The following is a 7500-nucleotide window of genomic DNA, read 5'->3' as shown; positions in this document are numbered from 1 at the left end:
CCGCTTACTGATATGCTTAAGTTCAGCGGGTAGTCTCATCTAAACTGAGGTCAGAATGAATTGTTTGTTTTCAAAAGGAGACAACACTTTATCTAGCTCGGCAGACTTTGGCGTTTTAAAGCCGGGAAAGATTGAATAATTGCCGGTTCAAATTTTTTTTTTTCGAAATAAAGCGAGTCTCTCGTTATTCGCAAAAATTAATTTACGAAAAGTGACAGGGCGTCCTGCGGCTTTTTGTATTGAAACAACGCGTCGTGCGCGAACCAAGCTTGCATAACGAGCGGTTAGAGTGAGTGATAATTCGCGGTGGTCGACACTTCGACACGCCCGGCGCACACACACAACTAAACTCGCGTTGAAGCGGTATATCGCGCACACGCAGCCGACACCTTGTTCGAGAAGATGTGTTTATTTCTAAAATTTTTTTTTGAGTTGGCTCAAAAATTTCCCATCTGTTTTGCCATCGAAAAAGGTTTCTTTTGAATAGAGAGGAAAAAAACAAAACAGGGCGAACCTTCTTTTATTTTTCCCCCTTTTTTGTATTTGAGGCATCGCGGACACTTAAGTCGCGCGGCACCCAGACGTTAGAGATTCGGGAGCTTTTATGCGGTCAGGCCGGGTGAAAAATAAATCTCGCCGCGACCCAACATGCAAAACCAAGACTGAAAAAATCTCTGTTCGTTCATCATTCGACCGACCCTCAGTCAGATGTGGCCCGAGCGAGAAGCTGGGCCGCCATTTACGTTCAAGATTTCGATGCTCCATGTGTTCTGCAGTTCGCATGGATTAGCGCACTTTGCTGCGCTCTTCATCGATCCACGAGCCTAGTGATCCACCGTTCAGGGTCGTATATAAAACGACATATTCGTTTTCTTCTCTCTTTTTCTCCAACCCGCCCAAGCAAATGAATGCGAGGGCGGAGAAAGAAAGCCAGAAAGAAAATGTTCCGATAAACACTCGTACTAGAATTTGGGTTTAGTGTGTTATTGTGATTTTGAATTCTTCCTACTTCATCGAGAGGGCGAAGGGCAAGCTTAAAAAACATTCGGTTTTCAACGGCATAGTGTCGGGCTTTGGAGTGTTAGTCTATACGACGCACACGCACGCAACCACGAGTATCTACGCCCGAAAAGAACGTCCAGAGTAAAGTCTCACACTTTCGTCCCCCACCGAGAATCAAAAAATCCCGAAGACGAAGAGAGAAACAAAAAAAAAACAATTTCGATTGGGCGTATCCGCTTTAAACCACCGCGCATCAGAGCGCCTGATACCCGTTCAAAATCTTGATGTTTTTTTTTTTTTTTTCCGACTCTCCATCCACCGAGTTTTTATTTTTCAAAGTGTTTGATTTAGGGACTAAGACTTTATAAAATCTCCTTTATTGTTCCTTCGGTACTCGCGGCCCAGGCGGGCTATCGTATTCTTCACTCTACTAACGTCAACACTGTGAGCGCCGCTAAAGGTCGAATGAATCTATAGAGACATTCACCATCGAAGCAGGAAGAATTTGCTCACGGCCATAGACCAAATCGAAAGACTTTGTGTTTTTTTTTGAGCCGAGAGGAAAGAAAAATCAATTTGAAAAGGCGAATCCGCTTTAAACCACCGCGCATCAGAGCGCCTGATACCCGTTCAAAATAAATGATTTTCTTCCGTCAACCCACACATAGTTCATACGATGTCTTACGCCGAAAGACTTTTGATGGGGTTTTTTTTGTTTTGCAACTTTTAGTTGTTTCGTGCTCAACCAAAGCCATATGCGCAAAACATTTGTCTTGTTCGTTTATGATCCTTCCGCAGGTTCACCTACGGAAACCTTGTTACGACTTTTACTTCCTCTAAAGGATCAAGTTCGACCATCTTTCAGTCTCGCCGTTGGTAGGCACCGCACGGGCAGAGATTGCTCCCCACTCGACGGCACCCCGACAAGCCCGTCCGAAGGCCTCACTAAATCATTCAATCGGTAGTAGCGACGGGCGGTGTGTACAAAGGGCAGGGACGTAATCGACGCGGGCTAGTGACCCGCGCCTACTAGGGATTCCTGGTTCATGGGGATCATTGCAGTCCCCAATCCCAACCACGAAGGAGGTTCAGCGGTTACCCGGTCCTTTCGGACAGGGAGAGTGAAACACGCTGATTCCTTCAGTGTAGCGCGCGTGCGGCCCAGGACATCTAAGGGCATCACAGACCTGTTATTGCTCACTGTCACGCGGCTGGACGCCGCTTGTCCCTCTAAGAAGACTGCGTGACGGACGCGAGAGCAGAAGGTATCGCCGGGGATGACGACGACCGAATAACAATAGAGCCAGCCCCCGCGAGACATTCCCGACAAAGCCCCGCCATACCTCATCCGCCAGGCAACCAACCCGTGAAGGCCGTACACCCGACGAACAAAGCACAACGAAACCAAGCCGAGAGATTGCCTCACTAAAGGAACCAGTCCCACCGAGACCCGAATCGCCGCCACCTGATCCCGACGCCTCCGTACTCCCTTCGGTTTCAATTGATAAAACCCGTCACCTATTTAGCAGGCTAGAGTCTCGTTCGTTATCGGAATTAACCAGACAAATCGCTCCACCAACTAAGAACGGCCATGCACCACCACCCACCGAATCAAGAAAGAGCTCTCAATCTGTCAATCCTTCCAGTGTCCGGGCCTGGTGAGGTTTCCCGTGTTGAGTCAAATTAAGCCGCAGGCTCCACTCCTGGTGGTGCCCTTCCGTCAATTCCTTTAAGTTTCAGCTTTGCAACCATACTTCCCCCGGAACCCAAAGACTTTGGTTTCCCGGAAGCTGCCCGTCGAGTCATTGGAGTAACTCCGACGGATTGCTGGTTGGCATCGTTTATGGTTAGAACTAGGGCGGTATCTGATCGCCTTCGAACCTCTAACTTTCGTTCTTGATCAAGGAAAACATTCTTGGCAAATGCCTTCGCTGTTGTTCGTCTTGCGGCGGTCCAAGAATTTCACCTCTGTCGCCGCAGTACGAATGCCCCCGTCCGTCTCTATTGACCATTACCTCGGGTCCAAAAGTAAAAGACCAGCAAAATCGGACCGAGGTCCTATTCCATCATTCCATGCTGCGATATTCAGGCGTTGGGATACACCTGCTTTGAGCACTCTAATTTGTTCAAAGTAAACGTTGCCGGCCGCCCGAGACACCCGGTGAAGGGCACCCCGAACGATTGACTGGGTGGAGCGAATCGAGTCAACTACGACCAAAATTTAAAAAAGAACCCGAAAGAACTTTCCAACTCTGGCCGCAGATACAACAACGACGCACCGACCACCACTCCGGCGATGTTGTCCGACCGTGAAGAGAGTCGGGCTTTGACACCCGGGCTCCCAGAGCGTGAAACGCAACACCCTTGATTCAGAGCGGCGCCGCCCGGCCGAAGACAGACATCCGACTACGAGCTTTTTAACCGCAACAACTTTAATATACGCTATTGGAGCTGGAGTTACCGCGGCTGCTGGCACCAGACTTGCCCTCCAATGGTTCCTCGTTAAAGGATTTAAAGTGTACTCATTCCAATCACGGGGCCTCGGAAGAGTCCCGTATCGTTATTTTTCGTCACTACCTCCCCGTGCCGGGAGTGGGTAATTTGCGCGCCTGCTGCCTTCCTTGGATGTGGTAGCCGTTTCTCAGGCTCCCTCTCCGGAATCGAACCCCGATTCCCCGTTACCCGTTGCAACCATGGTAGGCGCGTAACCTACCATCGACAGTTGATAAGGCAGACATTTGAAAGATACGTCGCCGGCGCGAAGGCCGTGCGATCGGCGTGAAGTTATCCAGAGTCACCAAAATTGGTACGGTGCGCGAGCCCGAAAGCCCGGCCCCGACTGGTTTTGATCTAATAAAAGCACCTCTTCTGCGAGCCCGAAAGCCCGCAGTCGAGGCTCGAGTGCATGTATTAGCTCTAGAATTACCACAGTTATCCAAGTAGGATGGAGTGGATCTAAGGAACCATAACTGATTTATTGAGCCATTCGCGGTTTCGCCGTCTAGCGGCTTGTACTTAGACATGCATGGCTTAATCTTTGAGACAAGCATATGCTACTGGCAGGATCAACCAGGTATTTCGTGTATGTTTGTTTGATATGCATCCGGCGAGTTGCGGGTTTTTATTTCGCCCACGCATCACCAAACACACACCAAATCAACACGTTTTTCGTTTTTTTTTCTTTTTCTTCGGAAACTAAAATTTTTGATCGCAACGCCTGGCGTGTCACAGCGAGTCCCAGTGAAGAGAAACACCGATCCGATCCGTTTGTTGGATTTTTTTCATTTCAATTTCCAAAGTCAAAGACCATTCAACGGTCTATGAGCCCAAAGTGAATCGGATTCATTCGACCGGTCTTGATATATTCATCAACTTTTTTTCCCGTATTACGGTTTTCGACGGTCATATGTGGCGTGCTGTATGCTCATAAGTCAAGCCTGCTTTACTAAGCTGACAAGCATACATCTTTTAAATTTTTGTGGGCTCAGAGTTTTATTTTTATTTTTCCACCGCCGAGGCACACTCTCGCATCACCCCGCACGACACACACACACACACACACCTCACCGCTCAACGGTCACACGAGGCAGAATTTTCCGCAAAGACTTTCGAAGAGAAAGAGAAAACTCGGAACAACCGCGGTCAGAGGCCAGCATAGAGGCATCGTATAGAAAGTCATGGGCGGAAAAAAACAAATCATTTCAAGTCGAGACAAGCAACCAGACTACCCCTATAAAAGTGCGCAATTCTTTAAGAGTTCACCGAAGAATGACCGAGATCAAGTATGCACGAAACGAACATATTCCAAGGGCAGCTGAATAAGCGATTCTGCGCCGAAGCGCGAGAAAAGCAAGCGGTACACCGATGGGGATCGTTTTTTTATCGTGTTAGATTCGTTGTTGTCAAGCAAGGATTCTCAAAATGTTTTTTGCATTGCACCCAAGTTTCGTACTGATTACTTGTCGCAGACCGGTGACTGTCAAAAAAAAATTTTTTTACGTTTTTTCTTGAGAGGTCACTGCCTACACACAACTCCGGGCGGGCCGTACACTCACAGCCGTTTGAATTCTCCCTTCGTGTGTCATGGCCATAACTGAGCGTACATCTTACCGGGCGCCGAGTTGATCTGGCTTGTTCGATGAACGTTCGGGATACGTACAATCGATATAGCTCCAACCGTAACTCGTTTGTAATTACGCCGGCCATACTCAGCGGGCGCTCAGCTCAGCTCTCGATATCTTCCGTCGAAGGGGAAGTTCGTAGTAAAAGAGAGTCAGAGTCGACGCCACATTTTGCGGTCCTCGCATCTCATCCGATTTTTGAATTTTATAGATTTGCCATCACTTCCACCCAATTCTCTCGTATATTTCAATCTCTTGACTTTGTCCGACCGGGCCGTCTTCGCCCCCCCTTCAACTCCGTCCATCTCCACTTCTGTGTTCCACACAACGAGCTTCCGTCAAACGGCAAAATGTGAAATATGCGCACGCCGCACGAAATAATTTGAAAGCGTTCTGTTTGGTGGCTTTTTTATTTTTTATCTCTCGGCTCACACACACACACACACATTTCCGCCTGAACGGTAATTTTTTTTGATACGGTGTCAAAAAGTGAAAAGACGCGCACCATTTTCTTTTCTCTTCCGTATCGTCGCTGACGGTAAACGCTGATGGTTATGATGCCGTAAGTTTGGAAGAAAGAATCTTTCCCGTCTTGTCTTGTTACGGTAAAATAACAAAGAACAAGCGTCCGATTTCTCTCACAGACGGCCACAGACAAACCACACGTGCCGAAGAAACGAAACGTCCGAAACCAAAAAAATGTTTGACGCGCGCACCTCTTCTGAACTTTTCGACCAAGAGTCGTTGGATCGAGTGACGAGCTTCTCAGCTGTCGCACCAATCGGTGAAGCGGGCGTTTGAATTCCCGTCCACATCGCGGTTCGGATATATTTTTACACCGACCATCGGAAATTTCGAAAACGGTTTTACCGAAGGAATGATATTTCACACACCGACAGCTCATCGAGTTCGTCTCCGTTCAACGGTTTTTTTTTTTAAGACTTTTTGATCGCATGGGGCTAAACTGGTTAGAGCAAAGCCGCGATCCAAGCAGTGAAAAAAAAACAAAGACAGTGCAAGCGCGATCGAACGGAATCGAAACTAAAATCATGTGAAGTGGCGGGCGGAAAGGAGCTCAGCTACGGTGGAAATGAAACTACAACTAACGCCGAACCGGACAACTTCCCATTCTGCGTCTTCGTTTCATTTCCCAAAGCTCCCCGTCGATACCAAAGTTTTTGCGTCGAAGCTACTAAAGAAATTTCGCGCTTTCCTTTTCGCCTCTTTCGCCTTCCCTTCGATATCTATCCAACCACCGGCTTCGACTTTATTTCTTTCACCCGTCTATTCGCCCGATAGTCGACGGTCGGCCATTCTTTGGTATCGGCCAGGCGGACTAACAAGAAGTAAGACTCGTTTGAAAAATTTGGACCGGGCTTTACAATCGCTGCTTGTCGTAATGTCGCAAATTTGAAAAAAATTTTCAATTCGAGAAACCAAACTATTCGACACTTCGAAAATTTTTGGGACTCTGAAAATTTTTCCGAGTTTAGGAATCGAGACCTCTTCTATACTAAGGAAAACCACTAATGTTCCGCCGCATAATGTCTCCGTTTTCCGGCTCATTTTTAGCGATTGGACGGGGACATTGCCCCATCCAACCGCCAGCCGACTTTCAGGAACCGTCGTTTTCAAAGTTGGGACTTAGAAAATTTTCGACGAGTGGGAATTTTTTACGGTCGCAAGTCATCACGACACGCCCGACCAACCCATTTGAGAGCCGCCACGCCTCGACGGTGTGACGGCTTTTTTTCGAATCGACGGGTCTCGCTCACTCCTCTCTCGCGCCGACCAGAGGCCGGGCGAGAGAGTCGTTGCCAAACACCGTCGTCGGAAATGGGAGAATTTGAGTGGGAATTTTTTACGGTCGCGAGTCATCACGACACGCCCGACCAACCCACTTGAGAGCCGCCACGCCTCGACGGTGTGACGGCTTCTCTTTTCGAATCGACGGGTCTCGCTCACTCCTCTCTCGCGCCGACCAGTGGCCGGGCGAGAGAGTCGTTGCCAAACACCGTCGTCGGAAATCGAGAAATTTTCATTTCCATTTCCATTTTTTTTCATCGGCCTTTATACGTCCAAGTCCCGCCAACCACGTCACTACCACGTCGTCGGGACTTAGAAAAATTTTTCAATTTTTCGGACTTAGAAAATTTTTCAACTTTCTTTTTTTCGACAACCTCTTCCCTATATAGGAAAGTAGTGGATGTTCCGGGCAGTAACTGTACGAAAAAGTCGATTTCCGAATTTTTGCCGGACATTCACCTGAGCTCAGGCCGGGCCGCCCGCTCAACTGCCGCCCGGTCACCACCAAAAACCGGTCTTGGAAATTTTAGGACTTAGAAAATTTTTCAACTTTTTCTTTCTCGACAACCTC

General features: G+C 48.1%; 3 non-coding genes across 3 annotated transcripts in view; all 3 read right to left on the bottom strand.

Moving 5' to 3' along the window:
* LOC124319901 overlaps positions 1–53 on the bottom strand; it is a 4575-nt gene extending 4522 nt beyond the window's left edge. The window contains exon 1 of the ribosomal RNA XR_006913599.1: positions 1–53. This exon is cut by the window's left edge and continues 4522 nt beyond it. This is a non-coding gene — a ribosomal RNA (large subunit ribosomal RNA).
* Positions 54–694: 641 nt separating this feature from the next.
* Positions 695–847, bottom strand: LOC124319896. The gene has a single exon (XR_006913593.1). It is a non-coding gene; the product is annotated as a 5.8S ribosomal RNA (ribosomal RNA).
* A 936-nt stretch (positions 848–1783) lies between these two features.
* Positions 1784–4078, bottom strand: LOC124319899. The gene has a single exon (XR_006913597.1). It is a non-coding gene; the product is annotated as a small subunit ribosomal RNA (ribosomal RNA).
* Between the last annotated feature and the right edge of the window lie 3422 nt (positions 4079–7500).

Source organism: Daphnia pulicaria, unplaced genomic scaffold (assembly GCF_021234035.1).
Source record: "Daphnia pulicaria isolate SC F1-1A unplaced genomic scaffold, SC_F0-13Bv2 h1tg000214l, whole genome shotgun sequence".
Classification (NCBI taxonomy): Eukaryota; Metazoa; Arthropoda; class Branchiopoda; order Diplostraca; family Daphniidae; genus Daphnia; species Daphnia pulicaria.
This window is presented reverse-complemented; position numbering and strand designations above follow the sequence as displayed.